We start from the raw sequence: 15,000 nt of genomic DNA, 5'->3' as shown, positions 1-15,000 counted from the left end.
TATATATATATATATATATATATATATATATATATATATATATATATATATATATACTATACCGACAGTATCACTTCCTCATTTTTCTGTGCTTTAATACAATTACTAACAAGAAAAAACCTACAAGCTTTCCAGACTAACAGCCCACATTCTCAATGATCCATCGATGAATACTTAACAATGAGGACTGTTAGTCCTGGAAACCTTAAACTTTTCTTTTGAGTAAGCATGTCCCTCTAGATGCCATTTCACTTCCAATGAGGTCCTATTATATTAATATATAATATATATATATATATATATATATATATTATATATATATATATATATATATATATATATATGTTGTCCTGAATTTTTAGAAAACGAAATTGCCAAGATTTATTGATATTGCTTTTAAATTGAAGTATCCGGCATTTTAGTTGTTTGTTGCTTTAATTAAGAAAGGCTAAGAAAACACTTTATGCAGTGGACCATATACAGGCTTTTGACCCTAGTAATTTGCTTGTTTTACCTTTTGACAACAGGTTTCTCTTTCTTTGCCAAAAATATTTAAAGTTTTAATGTTAATGTTGCTTTTAGTAACACTCAGTCTGTCATAACAATTTTAATAAGGACCTCTCCACATTTACAAACAGGTTGCATTTACGAAATTCCATGCAGAGATTGTGATAAAAAATATGGTCAAAATGGGGAAACTACTGGCATCAAGATAAATCAACATAAATATTGTGTACGTGTTGGAAGTACATCGAGTGCACTTTTTTCATATATGAATAATTTAATCACGCAATTAATTGGAAAAATTCAAAGGAAATTTTATTTTGTAGAAATATTATTAAAAGAAAATTTATAGAATCTAGTATAGTAAAATATAAGTCAAGTAGTGTTTTTAATATTAGCAAAGGACAATATAAACTAGATAATTGGCTTGCAAAATGTATTGTTGACAACTTCGTAACTAAATGAATGCTTGGTAGTTCCATTTCCGTTTTTAGTTGTCCTTTAAGTGTAATTCTAGGCTGTTGTTCATTTGCTTCTTGACTAGGCTGTTTGATTGTTTCTGTATTTATTTTTTTTTATGTTTTACCTTTGATATTTCGAAGCTGTTTTTCATTCTTTTTATATATTATACCCTGGTGAGGTGTATCAAGAATACACGAAAAGCGCTAGGTATTGCTGCTGCTTTCATTTTTCCTGCTGGATATTCATTTATATAAATATATATATCTATATATATATATATATTATATATATATATATATATATATATATATTATATATATGCTTTTGTGTGGTTTTGTGTGTACCCATGGGTCTGCATTCATATGAAAGAAAATAAAGGACAAACAATGTAAATACCGTACATGCAGTGAAATTATCGAATTTCTTTCCAAGTATGGGAACAAAATATTCCTAAAGTAAGGCAGGTTAACTGATTTTTGAAATAAAAAAGAAACTAGAGAATTTCACACTCGGGACGTGGTTCACATTTAAGAACTGAATTATCTGAGGGGAAAGGATGTCCTAACGTGTGCTGCGCAGACGAGAAAGAGTTCTCCATGATTATTTAATTACAAATTAGTTCCCTTGAATAGAATGTGAAAAAAGCAACGCTGAAAAAACACATAGCAAAGCAAAAGCTCTCGAGAACTCATATAGCCGCCTGCCCGTCCCCATTCATCCCAAAAGGCCTTCCCATCCCATCCAAGACCGGAAGACTCCCTCCCAGGCCACCCACCTACCCATCCACCCAATCAATAACCATTTCTATTCCTGTTCATGTTCATGAGTGTTACTAGTGATATCAATACTTCTTTAGGTTTGCGCAGCTTTCACATACATGAAAATGCGTTTTTTTTTTCTTTGGTTCCCGATGGCCAGTTGCATGTAGATAATGTCGGATAATGAAAATGTGGCCTACCGAGAAATTCTGTACATTTAAATGATGTATACTGTATGATTATACACTATACACTTCATAAATCGAACTTTTTACATACACTTCACTACCAAATGAAAGCTAATGTATCATGAACAGGACCACAGTAAAACAGTAAATAACCATTTGTTATTTAAAAAGTCTACATTGAGTCTGGTATATCGAGTAGAAAATTGTAATTTTTCAGAGTTCATCATGGAATTTTAAGACCAAAATGCTGATACGAGCAGTCTATAGTATTAATGGAAGATAAAAATTGCTATTAAAAATTCTTTTTCTACGATTGATTTTTTCTTATTCGTATTTTAGGTAGCTGTTATTTTGGGGATGTTTTCTCTTCGGAAAAAAAACACGAACTCTATTTGTATTGGTTTTTTTTGCTCTCGGTTGTTCTCTTCTCTTATTATATAGGTTTTAAAGAGAGAGAGAGAGAGAGAGAGAGAGAGAGAGAGAGAGAGAGAGAGAGAGAGAGAGAGAGAGAGAACCCCTATAGACTTCTTATATATTTACATAATATAGTACTTGAACAGATTTCTTCGAGTATTTGCCATAAACTACACAAGGTATTTTACATTTGATTGAATAAGAGATATGTTATTTCCTGTTGCAAACAATATATAATACTTTGTAACAAAGTCAAGAAAAAACTAAAATTTCCACATTATACTGATAAAAGCGAGACAAAGTAGAAAAACATATATTCGTAGAGAATCAAATAGAAAGGTACAGCGTTGATTGCGGATTTTTTTCTTTTTCAAAATTAGGTAACAAAAGTCTCCCAGGTAATAGTCGGTGCTTTTCGAACCAAATTGTGAGATACTGACTTTCTCTTTTGGATTACACAAACTGTTATCTAACTTAAATTACTTCTATTCCTCCCTTCATAAAACATGTACGAAGACTAAGACAAGCAAAGTTCAGGAGAGGAGGAAGAGAGAGAGAGGGAGGACGGGAGGGAGAGAGAGAAGAGAGATAGAGAGAGATGAGAGAGAGAGAGAGAAGAGGAGAGAGAGGAGAGTGGCTTATTAAATAAAAGTTAAAATCAAAACCAACAGATTTAGCTAAGAAATACTATCTTATTAAAAATAAATAAAAATTCTGCAATTACAAAACACACATCAGGCTATTTGGTAAACAGAATCAGAAAATAGAAGGAAGCTATTCATGAAACGCAATGAGTTCATGGTTATCCAAACCATAGCCCGCCTTGGGATAACTTCAAAAAAACAATGTGGTGTCCGTCTTTATTTTGTATATACAGAAAGTCAAAGGGAAAAAACAACGCAAAGAAGGAATCAACAAACTAAATGTGCTAACTGTTCTTCCTCCAGATTCGCCCGAACAATAAGCAAATTGCTCTGAAATCACATATCTCTGCCTTTCCCAGCCAAGTTTCGTAATGTTCCCTCTTCCAGCCTACTTATTCGGTACAAATGCAATTACAATTTCATGCTTAGAATCTGGAACTCCAGTCCAACCGCCTGAAGGTCCCTTGCGGGTGGGCCTTCTTTTTTCCAGGAAAATGAAAAATGCGACTTGAAAGATTGGATGGAATTGTTTTCCCCCTCATCCAGCCATCTGGTTTTCATGAGAGGAAAGGATACGAAGCACTGATCACTTACGCAATAAAAAATCTGGAATGGATTTTAACACGCTTTTTCCGGTCGTAGATTCTTATGCTTTCACGAAGAATTTTGAGCTCTAAGTTATTAAATTTCCAGCTGGTCGTCAAAAAAACGAAACGATGTGACAATGATTTTTTTTTTTAAAAAAATTTATATGTCGTGACCAAGGGTCAGCTGGAGCATGCAAAAATATGTGAGTTTTGCTCAAGGAGAACTTTTTATTTCCACAGAATTTTATCTAAACCTAATTTCACAGGTGATTGCGAGCTCATTCCCTGCAAATTCTTCATATCCTAGCAAAAAGTGTTGCAATTTTTTATTATTTTATCTATAAAAACATGAAAAGACTCAGCGTTGTGTGAAGTCTTTTTCTTATTTGCTGGATACAGCTGCAGTTTGTGATTTCTTTTGAGGATGTTTATTACAATCGAACTCTACTACGGTGTTCTGTCAATCATTCTGAAACATTTGGTGAATGAAATGGAACATAGACTGAAAAAAAAAATAAAGGAAATTAATTAACTTACAAGGGGGAGCGGATTCCCTGATAAAATGAAACAAGTTATGACAGTAACTGAATGAAACGTAGTAAACGTAAAGGTAGTAAGAAAAAAAAAAATACTTTTGAGAAATCATAATTTTCTAAAAAACGAATCGTTAAACGTCTTTCGCGAACCAATGACTGCAAAAGAATTCCCTTACTGACTTTAAATGTCACGGTTGTTTTATCGTTTTGGGACAGCTTTATCCCTCCTAAGTAAATGGAATTCTATAACTTTGGCGAAAATGAGAAAGAGGGGGGTGGGGAGGAAGGGTGTTTTGGATAAAAATACTGAACCTTTTTGTAAGTTTTGTAAGGGTGTGATGTATGTATGTATTTTATATATATATATAATATATTCATATATATATATACTATATTATAATACTATATATATATATCTGTATAATATATATATTTTATATATATATCTATATTATATTATTATATATAATATATATTATATATATATTATAATTATATATATATAATATTTATATTTAATTACTAATTATATAATATTCTATATTTTATATAATTAATTGTAATATATATATATATATTATATATATTATATAATAGTATTATATACTATAATATATAATATATAATATATATATATTATCTAATCTATATTATATTATTATATATAATATATATATATGATATTCCTTAACCTCCCGTGAAAATGAAAATAGGTACCAAAGACTTTCAACCTTTTATTTCCAAAGTCTTGGTACCATCCTTTCATTTTTCACGTTTAGGATCTCTTATATACTTCACCCACGGGACCATTGTGGAATTGCAATATATATATATCTAATCTATATACATATTATGTCTATATAAAACTATTATATATATATATATATTATTAATATGGATATCCTCACGTGAAAATGAAAATAGGTTACCAAGTACTTTCAACTTTTATTCCAAAGTCTTGGTACCCATCCCTTTGTCATTTTCACGATTAGGGATCTCCTATAATACTTCACCCACGGGACCATTGGGGTGGAATTGCAATATATATATATATAGTCTATATATATATATATATATATTTATATATATAATATATATATATAATTATATAAATATATATATATATATATATATAATTAATATATGGATTATATCTATAAGTAATCAGTTGTAGGAAAACCTTTATAGTATATCGGATAGGGACTGTCGAATATGCAATCCTCAGGAATGGCATGATTAATATTTGCAATCATTCAGTGTTCATGTTAATAGAATCCACTGGTCACTTTTTAACCAGATACGTAATATTTAATTTGTAATACCTACATTGGCCTCTTAACTTTTTCTATGTGCTTTAGCTCCCATGCCTGATCACCACCTGACTGTGGCCTCTTGCAACTTCCGCTATCCGGGAGGCCATAAGAAATTATTTCACATCTTACATTTGGATCTAAGGCTTTGTCATTAATGATAAGCGTATCCAGAAAAAGTGTGAATAAAATTCGTAAAAAAGTTAAGGGGGATGGCAATGGTAGGTATTAAAAATTTTATTATACGTATCTGGTAAAAAACGTGAACGTAGTAAAGTCTTTAATTAACATAAAACACTGAATGATCAATATTAATCATACTTCCTGAGGACTGTTATATTCGAACAGTCCTATCGATATACTATTAAAGGTTTTCTACAACCGATATATCGCAACTGCGGTCAACACTGGGTTCATAAGAGGCCTGGACAGTAGTTTGTCAAAAATAAAAGACCTTCCATGATGGATAACAAAGATTCTGCATAAAATTCTTACAGGGAAGGATCAGAAGAAAGGAACCCTTTGAAATATAAATTTAATGGAAATTGATAACACTTTCCATCGTGTTATCTTCGGACCGTTACCTGGAGTCAAATATTCCCATTAGTGCATTTCCATAAGAAAACCTTGAGGAATAATGATGACGTTTCACATCAACGAACCTTTTTTATTTTTACTGATTCACTGATGTATATATAATGCTAATACAGGCAATTAAGAGCGATATTGACAGATAGTAGCTAAACCCTATAAAAACAAAACTATTAGAACATTAAACGTTCCTTCCATAAATCCAACAGGGATTATTATAATAACACGAAAAAAGTTTTAACCTCTCTCCTCTCAGTCTCTCTCTCTCTCTCTCTTCTCCTCTCTCTCATTCCTCTCTCTCTCTCTCTATATATATTAATATATATATATAGTATCTTTATATATATATATATATATATTATATAGTTTCCTTGATAGGTTTGTTTTTATATAGTTTTAACGCTAATATTCTATCTATCAAAGTCACTCTTAAATTTGCCTGCATTCATATATATATTAGGGCTTGTGCCTTGGTATGATAAGGCGCCCTATGGGAGGGTAATGTTAGACTAGCGATAATCTTACGCTAAAGTCGGTTGGTATTGCAACTTCCATCTTCAAATGGAGGTGTCCGGGGGGTTTTGTAGATCCTTGAATTTACGAAGTCGGTATTTATCTTGTTTTGTTATTTAACGAACGCTGTTGTAAACACTCATGGTGAGGAGGGTTCTTGTAGAAAACCACGAAATTTAAATAAAACTATTGTGATTCTTCTGAAGTTTTTACATGCTGAAGATCAGAATTATGATTGTACAAGTCTTCTAATAAACGATAGCTTGAATCGCTTTCTGCCAATGGATGATGGGCTAATCCTATTCCTTACTAGATGAAAAGCTTAGGTAAATAGGTACAGGTCTTCTAATGACGATCGCTAACTCTGGTTCTCCCTTTGTACCTACCATCTTTTGTTACAAGTTATGAAGGAACAGAACAGTAGTTTCGAACATATGAACATAACATACAAATTGATGATAGTTTTCATATGAACAACACCAATCAAATGAGACACGCTACAGATCACCGCTAGGCCGTTTCCTTGAATTAGATAGGTCGGGGTAGTTGTCTCAAGCAGGGAGCTTGGACTAATGGGGTTTTTTAAAAATAAACAATGCGAATGACTACAGGGTGACTGGCATGGTTATCTTAGCCTACATACTTATTGTATAGCGTCATCTTTCAGCGTCTCTAGGTCCCCCTGATACATCATTCCTGCAAGCACCTCTTTTATATATATGGACTAACAATTCCATATTTTTATTTGTGTAAACCTTACATTCAAGCTCGGTCAGCTTACCAAAACCAAACCACCTTAACATATTACCTCAAACTTGACTTGCTATTTGACTTCTAGGAGTGTGATAACAGACACTATGTGAATATATTATATATAATAATAGTAAATAAAAATTCATGGTTTGTACCTGCTTGATTCAAGTAAATAAAACAACATATAAAGAACAATGATATTGGTAAATTAATGTGATCCACCAGGATCTATAATGAATACCAGTTTTTTCACTTCATCTCATTAAGATACCATAGTGCTACAGAAAATACTAATGTTACTCTGAAATTAATTGCATAGAATGAAGATTAATTATGAAAAATAAAAACATATTTTAACTGATAAAAAATTTCATATATTGAATTGATAAAAAATATTAAATGTTTATGCTAACTGTTATATATCTGATTCATTAATCAATATACTAAACTCATATATAAACTGCAGATATTGGTATGATAAAAGGTAAGGTAAAGATTTGATTATAGGCTACCTGATTTGTTTATAACATATGGTCTATGGATTCATATCAATTCTTATTGAATTAATTAATGTGCCACTTTAAATAGATTCCTATTGCGTACACGCAAACGATCACTATTTAGATTCTGTTTATTTCTATGGATTCATTTATAATAAGAGAATTTCCTATTGCGTACGACGCAAAAGATCATATTTCTGACTCTCGTTATTTATGATCAATTATATATCAGGGTAACATGATACTTTATATATTATATAGGATACATGACTCGAAGGTTATACTACTTACACCTTTTAACTAGGCGTTCGCAACAACTTTTCGTCCACATTACACAGTTCCAGACAACCACCTAATGGCCCAATGAAACCGGCCTATTTTCCACAGGGTTAAAAACAAGGGGGAAAAAATTTGCCTTGGCCGGGTCCAAAACGTTTCGATTTTTTGCGCTCATAACTTCTTCTCTGCATCCCTAAGCTACACGAATTACGTTCGCGATTGAATAAAAAAAAACCATCCCCAGCCACGAGTCCGTTCGCCAGCAAAGTAGAGGTTGAACATATCCTTTCGGGGTCGGTAATTGTCCGGAAGTTATGTCCCTTTCGTAGTCGATTCCGACAGCCGCCGGAGCATTCCAGCATTTAAAACGAGATTAACGGCCGAGATACGGTGGTCGGGTCGAAGAAGTTCCATGGAAATTCCTTTGTCACATTGTAGGTGCGGTTGTTACTTGACTGTAGTCGTCCGCTACGGACGAACGATTTCCTGTAAGTTTCTATGTGTAAAAATTCTCGTACTGCAAGGCTACTGTAACCAGGTTCCATTAATCAGCCTGACCAAGTGAAAATTATACTTGTCACAAGGGCAAAGTAAATTCAGACGACATCCAAATACAGGGGAGGAAGAGAGCCATTTAGACCAGACTTGAACCCACATGAATTCGCTGATATTTTGGAATTCAAAAGAGTCCGCTGTACAAATTTTTTTATCCATGGCATTAACAATGAGTGAACCTATCCAGGTCTATGATGACTGTAAAAATATCCATAATTATAACAAATAAACAGATATCAATACAAATCTCAAAAGAAAATTCGATATTACTGGTAGTACAGTTACTAGACAAAGAAGTGGAAAACGGAGCTAATTGTAAGATTGCCAGGCAACATAAGAGTCAAAGAGAAGATTAATCATGATTCTATGTGCCCTAACAAAAAGTTTCATATTCAATTTTCTCGTGCGCATCCTCTGAGGTTAATTTAAAAACTTTATTAATAGGTAGGAGATGCAACGAAAAAAAAAACCCACTATGTAACTAATTTCTAAATAAACTTTGGGTTTTCAAGAAAATGTGACATTTTCCATGAATGTTTTACTTGAATTGTAATAGGCTAATGTTGCAAGTAAATATTCCATATCCATATCGTGATACTTCTAAATGTCTATGAGGTTCAGAAAAAATTAAATTCATTTTGATGTTATAAAAAATTCTATTTCCTTATTTTGTTTATTAATTTTAAAATTATTGCAACTCCTTAGCTAAAGTTGCATTGCGCACACCGATAGACACGTTGTACCTAACGTCTGCCTTGCCCCATGAGAAGTTCGGGCTAAGCATTCCTTTCTCCAGTCAATCTGTTTTGCAAGCAGAGACGACACACAGATGAAGCCTGTGTAAGCAGATTATTGAGGTTAAAAGGAACAAATGCTGATACGGCAATAATGACGTCGTCACTTGGCAGGAAGATTGCTCTCAGCCAGCTAAGAGTTACGTTACTTGCTGCAATAAATACGACTTTAGGATAAATTTATTATCTTTAATACGCGACCCACACGAAAAGAATGTCTGAAAAAAAAAAACACGTACCAAAATTGAACAATATATTAGTTTTATGTTGGGAAAACTGCATGATTATGTTAAATTAAATATACCTTATTCAACTAATGAAAAAGGTTTCCATACAAATTCTATATATATTATTAGCCTGTATAAGATTCATATAGGATTATTTCATAGATAACATTTTCACTTCTAGACTTCCTGACTTTAAAATCTCTTTTATTTTATTTATTTATTTATTTATTTATTATTATTATTTTATTATTTTTTTTTTTTATATATATATTGACTACGAATCACCGGGACAGACAATATGTCAGTAGGTTTTGATATGTGTTTGAACTTTTAGCTTATTTTTCATTACTAAAGCGTTAAGTTAGAGTTCAAATCTTTACGCATATATATTTGGATATTTAATTATCTATGGTTACGTTTTGCTTATTGATTTATCGTGATTCCTTTTTTATTATAATTTGTAACCCTTCCGACTTCTTACGGAGTGTATTTATTATTGACTCCACTTGTATCCATATTTATTTTATTTTTTATATATTTTATTTATATATTTTTTTATATATATTTGATAAATTTAATGGTTGGCTTGAATATGTGGAAAAGTGTCTAAAGCGGCGTACCGTATAAGGCTACTTGCGGCATCAATTCTATAGATACAAGATATAAATGATAAGGGGTATTTAAAACCGCGAGAACCGCTATAATCCAGTTCGGATCCATATCGACGTTGTAACTCGTAAGACATTGCACACTTCCTATTTAATTATCCGGTATTCTACCAAACCGATTGACTCTGGGTTGATAAAATATATTATTGGTTTTCTTAATGGAAAGGAATTCACACAACGTGTTAAGGGGATTATTATTGATTTACACCACCCGAGTCACAGATTATTATGTGTTGAATTCCATATTTACTGCTTTAGCACTCATAAATATTCCTAACGCACTCAATTGCGGTGTTTTGTTTTTTAGTGCTATTATTCTAATATAACGTGTCAAGGAACTATTAACACTAAGAAGTGTTTATTCCCCTCTGTCAGACTCGTAATTCTGTTAATAATTCTACGTATATTCTTTCAAGGATTGATTTGGCACAGGATAGGCCCTTAACTGACAGGTGTCTTAGTGTGTCCCTTGTTTTCATGACACGTGTTACAATCAGTATGTGCTTTTTATATCTGTAAGGCATTGTAGGCCAGTAAAACAGTGATTTGGCTTTCTGTGACATAGGAGGGAACCCTGGATGACGGAATGCAACCAGTTTTATGATGATTGGTATGAGAGAGGAGAGTTATTTACTACTACCATTGGGTCCGTTTTAGTCCTTCTGCGTTTTGTTGTTCTTCGGGTTTTCCTCGTCACAGACCTACATAGAACATTACATTTGATTACTTATTCTGATACACATACTATAAATATACTTTTGCTTTAGGGTTCTGCTCGAAGTGTTTATTTTTTTTGTTTTTGCCTAGCCACCTGACCCTGTTTTCGTTTCGAAGTTTGAAAGTGTTTTATTGTTTGGGTGTTTATTGTTTTGCTTATCGCTGTTGACACTTGCTTTGTTCAGTTTTTGTAACAGTTCCTTTTTGGCGCTCCGACCCAGATATTCAATGCTCGCGCGATCTCTTGGGTTAAGGAATTTTCTTGTTTAGATACGGTTTTTAACAATAGGCACGGATGTTTCTATATCTTTTAGTCCAATTAATGGTTCTTTGCTGTATGGTGCGGGATTGCGGGATACTGCGTCAGCTATGATATTTGCTTTCCCAGGTAGATATCTTATCTTGGCTCCAATAACCTGAATGATCATTTGTCACCGAGTTTCCTTTTGGACTGTGATTAAAGCCTTTGAAAACTCGGTAAAGGACTCATGTTCAGTAAGGACTTTATCAGGATAGCCATAGATTATGAACTTAAAATGTACTAGTGTTAAAGATACCTAGCCCTTCCTTGCCTATTACTGGCATATTTACTTTCAGAGGGCTTTAGTTTAGTGAACAAAAAGCTAATAAGGGAAGAACTGTTTATCATATTACTGAAAGTAGTAGTATCCCTCTTACCCTTTGGTCTGAGGGATCTGTTTTTCAATAAAAAAAAATTCCTTATTTAAATCAGGGATTTTTTAGTTAGGTAAGCTGCATTTTTTTTCCGCTTTTAAGATATCGAAACGCCTGTTGATGCTTTTCAGACCATAATAAATCTACGCTCTTCTTCGTAAGATCTGTTAAAGGAGCTGTCATGATTGAAGAGTACATATTTACATACGATTGTAATACCCACTACAGCGCAAAAGTGCTGTATCCCCTTTTACGTTAATAAGTACCGGAAAGTTATGAATAGCCGACACCTTACCATGGCCTACTTTAGACCTTGACTAGACACATAAAACCTAAATAAACATGTTCGGTTTTTAAAAAACTCACATTTAGATATTTTACTCTGAGATTATTTGTCTTTGTCTCTGTAGCACTAGCTCTACTTTATGTGAATGTACTTCTAAGGTATTAGAAAAAGATTACAAGATCAACCATATAAGCATGTAGGGTATCCCTTAAAAGTCTCCAAACACTATATAATTGGGGCGCAACGTAAGCGGAGGCATACGTAAAAATTGATAATGTCTGAGTGTGCTGAAAACGGTGTATGAGGTACAATCACTTAGGTAATGGTATCTGGTAAAAGCATTTAAGTAAGTCCAAGTTGGTGAAAAAAAATTTATTCTAACCTAACAGAGATAGATGTCGTCGGTACATCACACTGGAAACTATCGGGAGTCGTTTCCTTGTTTAAGCGACAGAATCTACGCAGATACGCGAAATCCGATCTTTTATGGCATGACATTTGAGGGAAAAATTATATGGGCTTATTTGATTTCCTAATGACTCCTATTACTAACATTTTTCAACTTCGTCATTTATCTCTATTTTGAAATTTCATTGAGAATCTATACGAAGGTACGTAAATATCTTTATGTTTGTCTTAGACCGTGTTTTTGTGTTAAATTACATCCGTTTTCCCAGAGATCAGTCGCTAGTGGAGAAACTTCCTGGTATTCAGGTAAAAGATAAAAAAAAAATTTCTGCTGAATCACCTCTGCTTGAATGACTTTACGGATATTACTTTAGATAGATTATCAGAGAGATTCATCTACGACTGGTTGGGCGGGATTAAAAATTAGCAACAATAAAAAAATGCGATATTTATAACTTCCGTATCCACGATATGTATACTTTTAGGGCTTTGTTCGCGGAAATCGTTATATTTCAGAGTGTCGGGAAGGATTAAAATTTCATTTCCCAGCAAAGTCTTTTTACACGCACTAAGACATTCGAGGGTGCATGCTTCTCGAGATTTTGCGTGCAAAGTGCGACTGCGGTTGTGGGAGAAATTCTGTTGGGTCAATTTGAACAATGTTACGATTTATGAGACAATGTATAGTTCCTTTATATAGTTATTATTTGATTAACTGTCTCATTTTTGTTCAAACGGATTTTAATATGTTTGAAGGTTTATAGGATTTCCTTTGATAAACACGCCTTATTTTGCAGGATGTAAGTTAATATTTTGTATACCCCTAGATGAATCTTACAATTACACTAGATACAGATCAATGTTTTTTATAACTATAGAGGTATCTGTAAACGCTCGCTTATCCGGACTTCTCATTAGGGAAGTTCGAACAACAGACGGTGAGTCCGTAAATACAGGATATTACGTGTACTAAAGGAAATAAACAAGATAAATTTTTATTTTTTAACGGCGCGTACAGTCCGGGGCTTTAATCCACACTACTTATAATAACTTACGTATTAAAAAAAAACGAAAACCTGCTCTGATTACTTTATATGTCGTGTGTTTCATAGGAAAAAAAATCCTTTTTAATTCAAAAAGATATCAAAAAGATAATCGGTATGTATGAACCAACATCGCTTTTCCCCACTCTGCTAGAGTCGCTTATTGTATGGAATTTGCTATGCTTTGAACACTTCGGCAGTTTTTGATACTGACCTTGACCGCTTGACTAGGTGACACAGTCACCGAGTTTGCTTGTTTGATTCTGAACGGCTACTGTTTTCTATTTTTTTTTTTTTTTTTTTGTAAATAATTAAGATCCTTCTCTTTATTACCATCGGCAACGTATTGTGTGTTTTTAAGCATTATGTTTTGGCTGGTTACGTATAAAAGCATGAATGAACGAACTATTAGGAACTGAGCGATTAACTAATAAGACAAGTTATCACTACTGCATTCAATATTAACTGTTTGTACTTCATTCTTTGCTAAAATTTGAAATAGTGAGGGATCTGGTCGCGGCATTTGCCTGATGAAAGTTTTTTACAGACATGTTATTCCTTGCAATCCAGCCAATATTTTAAAAGTTAAGTTGAGTCATTGAGGTTCGATATTTTATATAACTCAAAAAACTCAAGGCTAAAACTGCGATCGGGACTTTGCAAAGGAGCATTTATTGTCATGACCCGAAATAGTGTTACCTCTAATTTATCTAGATTTGTACGGGTGTTCCACTTGTTTTTGTGTGTTTTCTAATCACTACGGTGCTTAACGACCCTATCCATGCATCTGTATAAATACAGACGTCCACTGCGTAAACGCATATTCACTGTTTAATATGATTTGTTACGTATGGGATTAATAATCACCCAAAATGATAAAATTAACATAGTATATGATTATGATATTTCAGTAGAACTTCTGGAAACAGACACTCAAAGATAAAAACTCGCAGTAGCAATATCTCAATGATGTAGATAATTTCTGTAAAAAAAATAAGATTAAGAATGTCTCGTAACTTCAGCCACAGGAATAACGAAATTCGACCTGCAAAGGAAACACTCAAAGTTACTCCAAATGAATAAAAAATTGTACTTAGCTTGCTTTTGTGGGAAGTCACGGTGTTCCGATAACGACACACGGCTTGGTCCTCCTTCTCTATTTAGCGGACGACCTGGTTTGGCTTCAGTTTCCCCGTGCGCGTTGTTTCGATGATTCGAGCCCTTGAAAGATCCGATGCTGCAGACGCGTTCGGTTTGTTTCTTGGAGTGCCGGAAACGCTCACTAACGATGTTTTCTTGAATGATTCTAATGAGAGACGAAGCTTGCGTTGTCGTAGGAAAAAGGACACGTCGGTTTTGTTTCTTGAAGTTATTCACTAACCGATGATACTAAGTTGGTTGAAGAATCTCTTGCTTTCGTCGTCGTTAAAGAGTTCTTGTTGTTTTCTGAAGTCGCTCACTAACGATGATACTATGTTGCTTGAAGAATCTGCTGCTTCCGTCGTCGTTGACTTCTTATGATACATGATTTATTATTCTGGTTTTTTCTTCGTAGGACGTTGTAGAGTTCTTCTGGTACGCTGGCCAC

This window comes from Macrobrachium nipponense, chromosome 3 (genome assembly GCF_015104395.2).
Source record: "Macrobrachium nipponense isolate FS-2020 chromosome 3, ASM1510439v2, whole genome shotgun sequence".
NCBI classification, from domain to species: Eukaryota; Metazoa; Arthropoda; class Malacostraca; order Decapoda; family Palaemonidae; genus Macrobrachium; species Macrobrachium nipponense.
The sequence above is the reverse complement of the archived record's forward strand: the minus strand, read 5'-3'. Positions refer to the sequence as shown.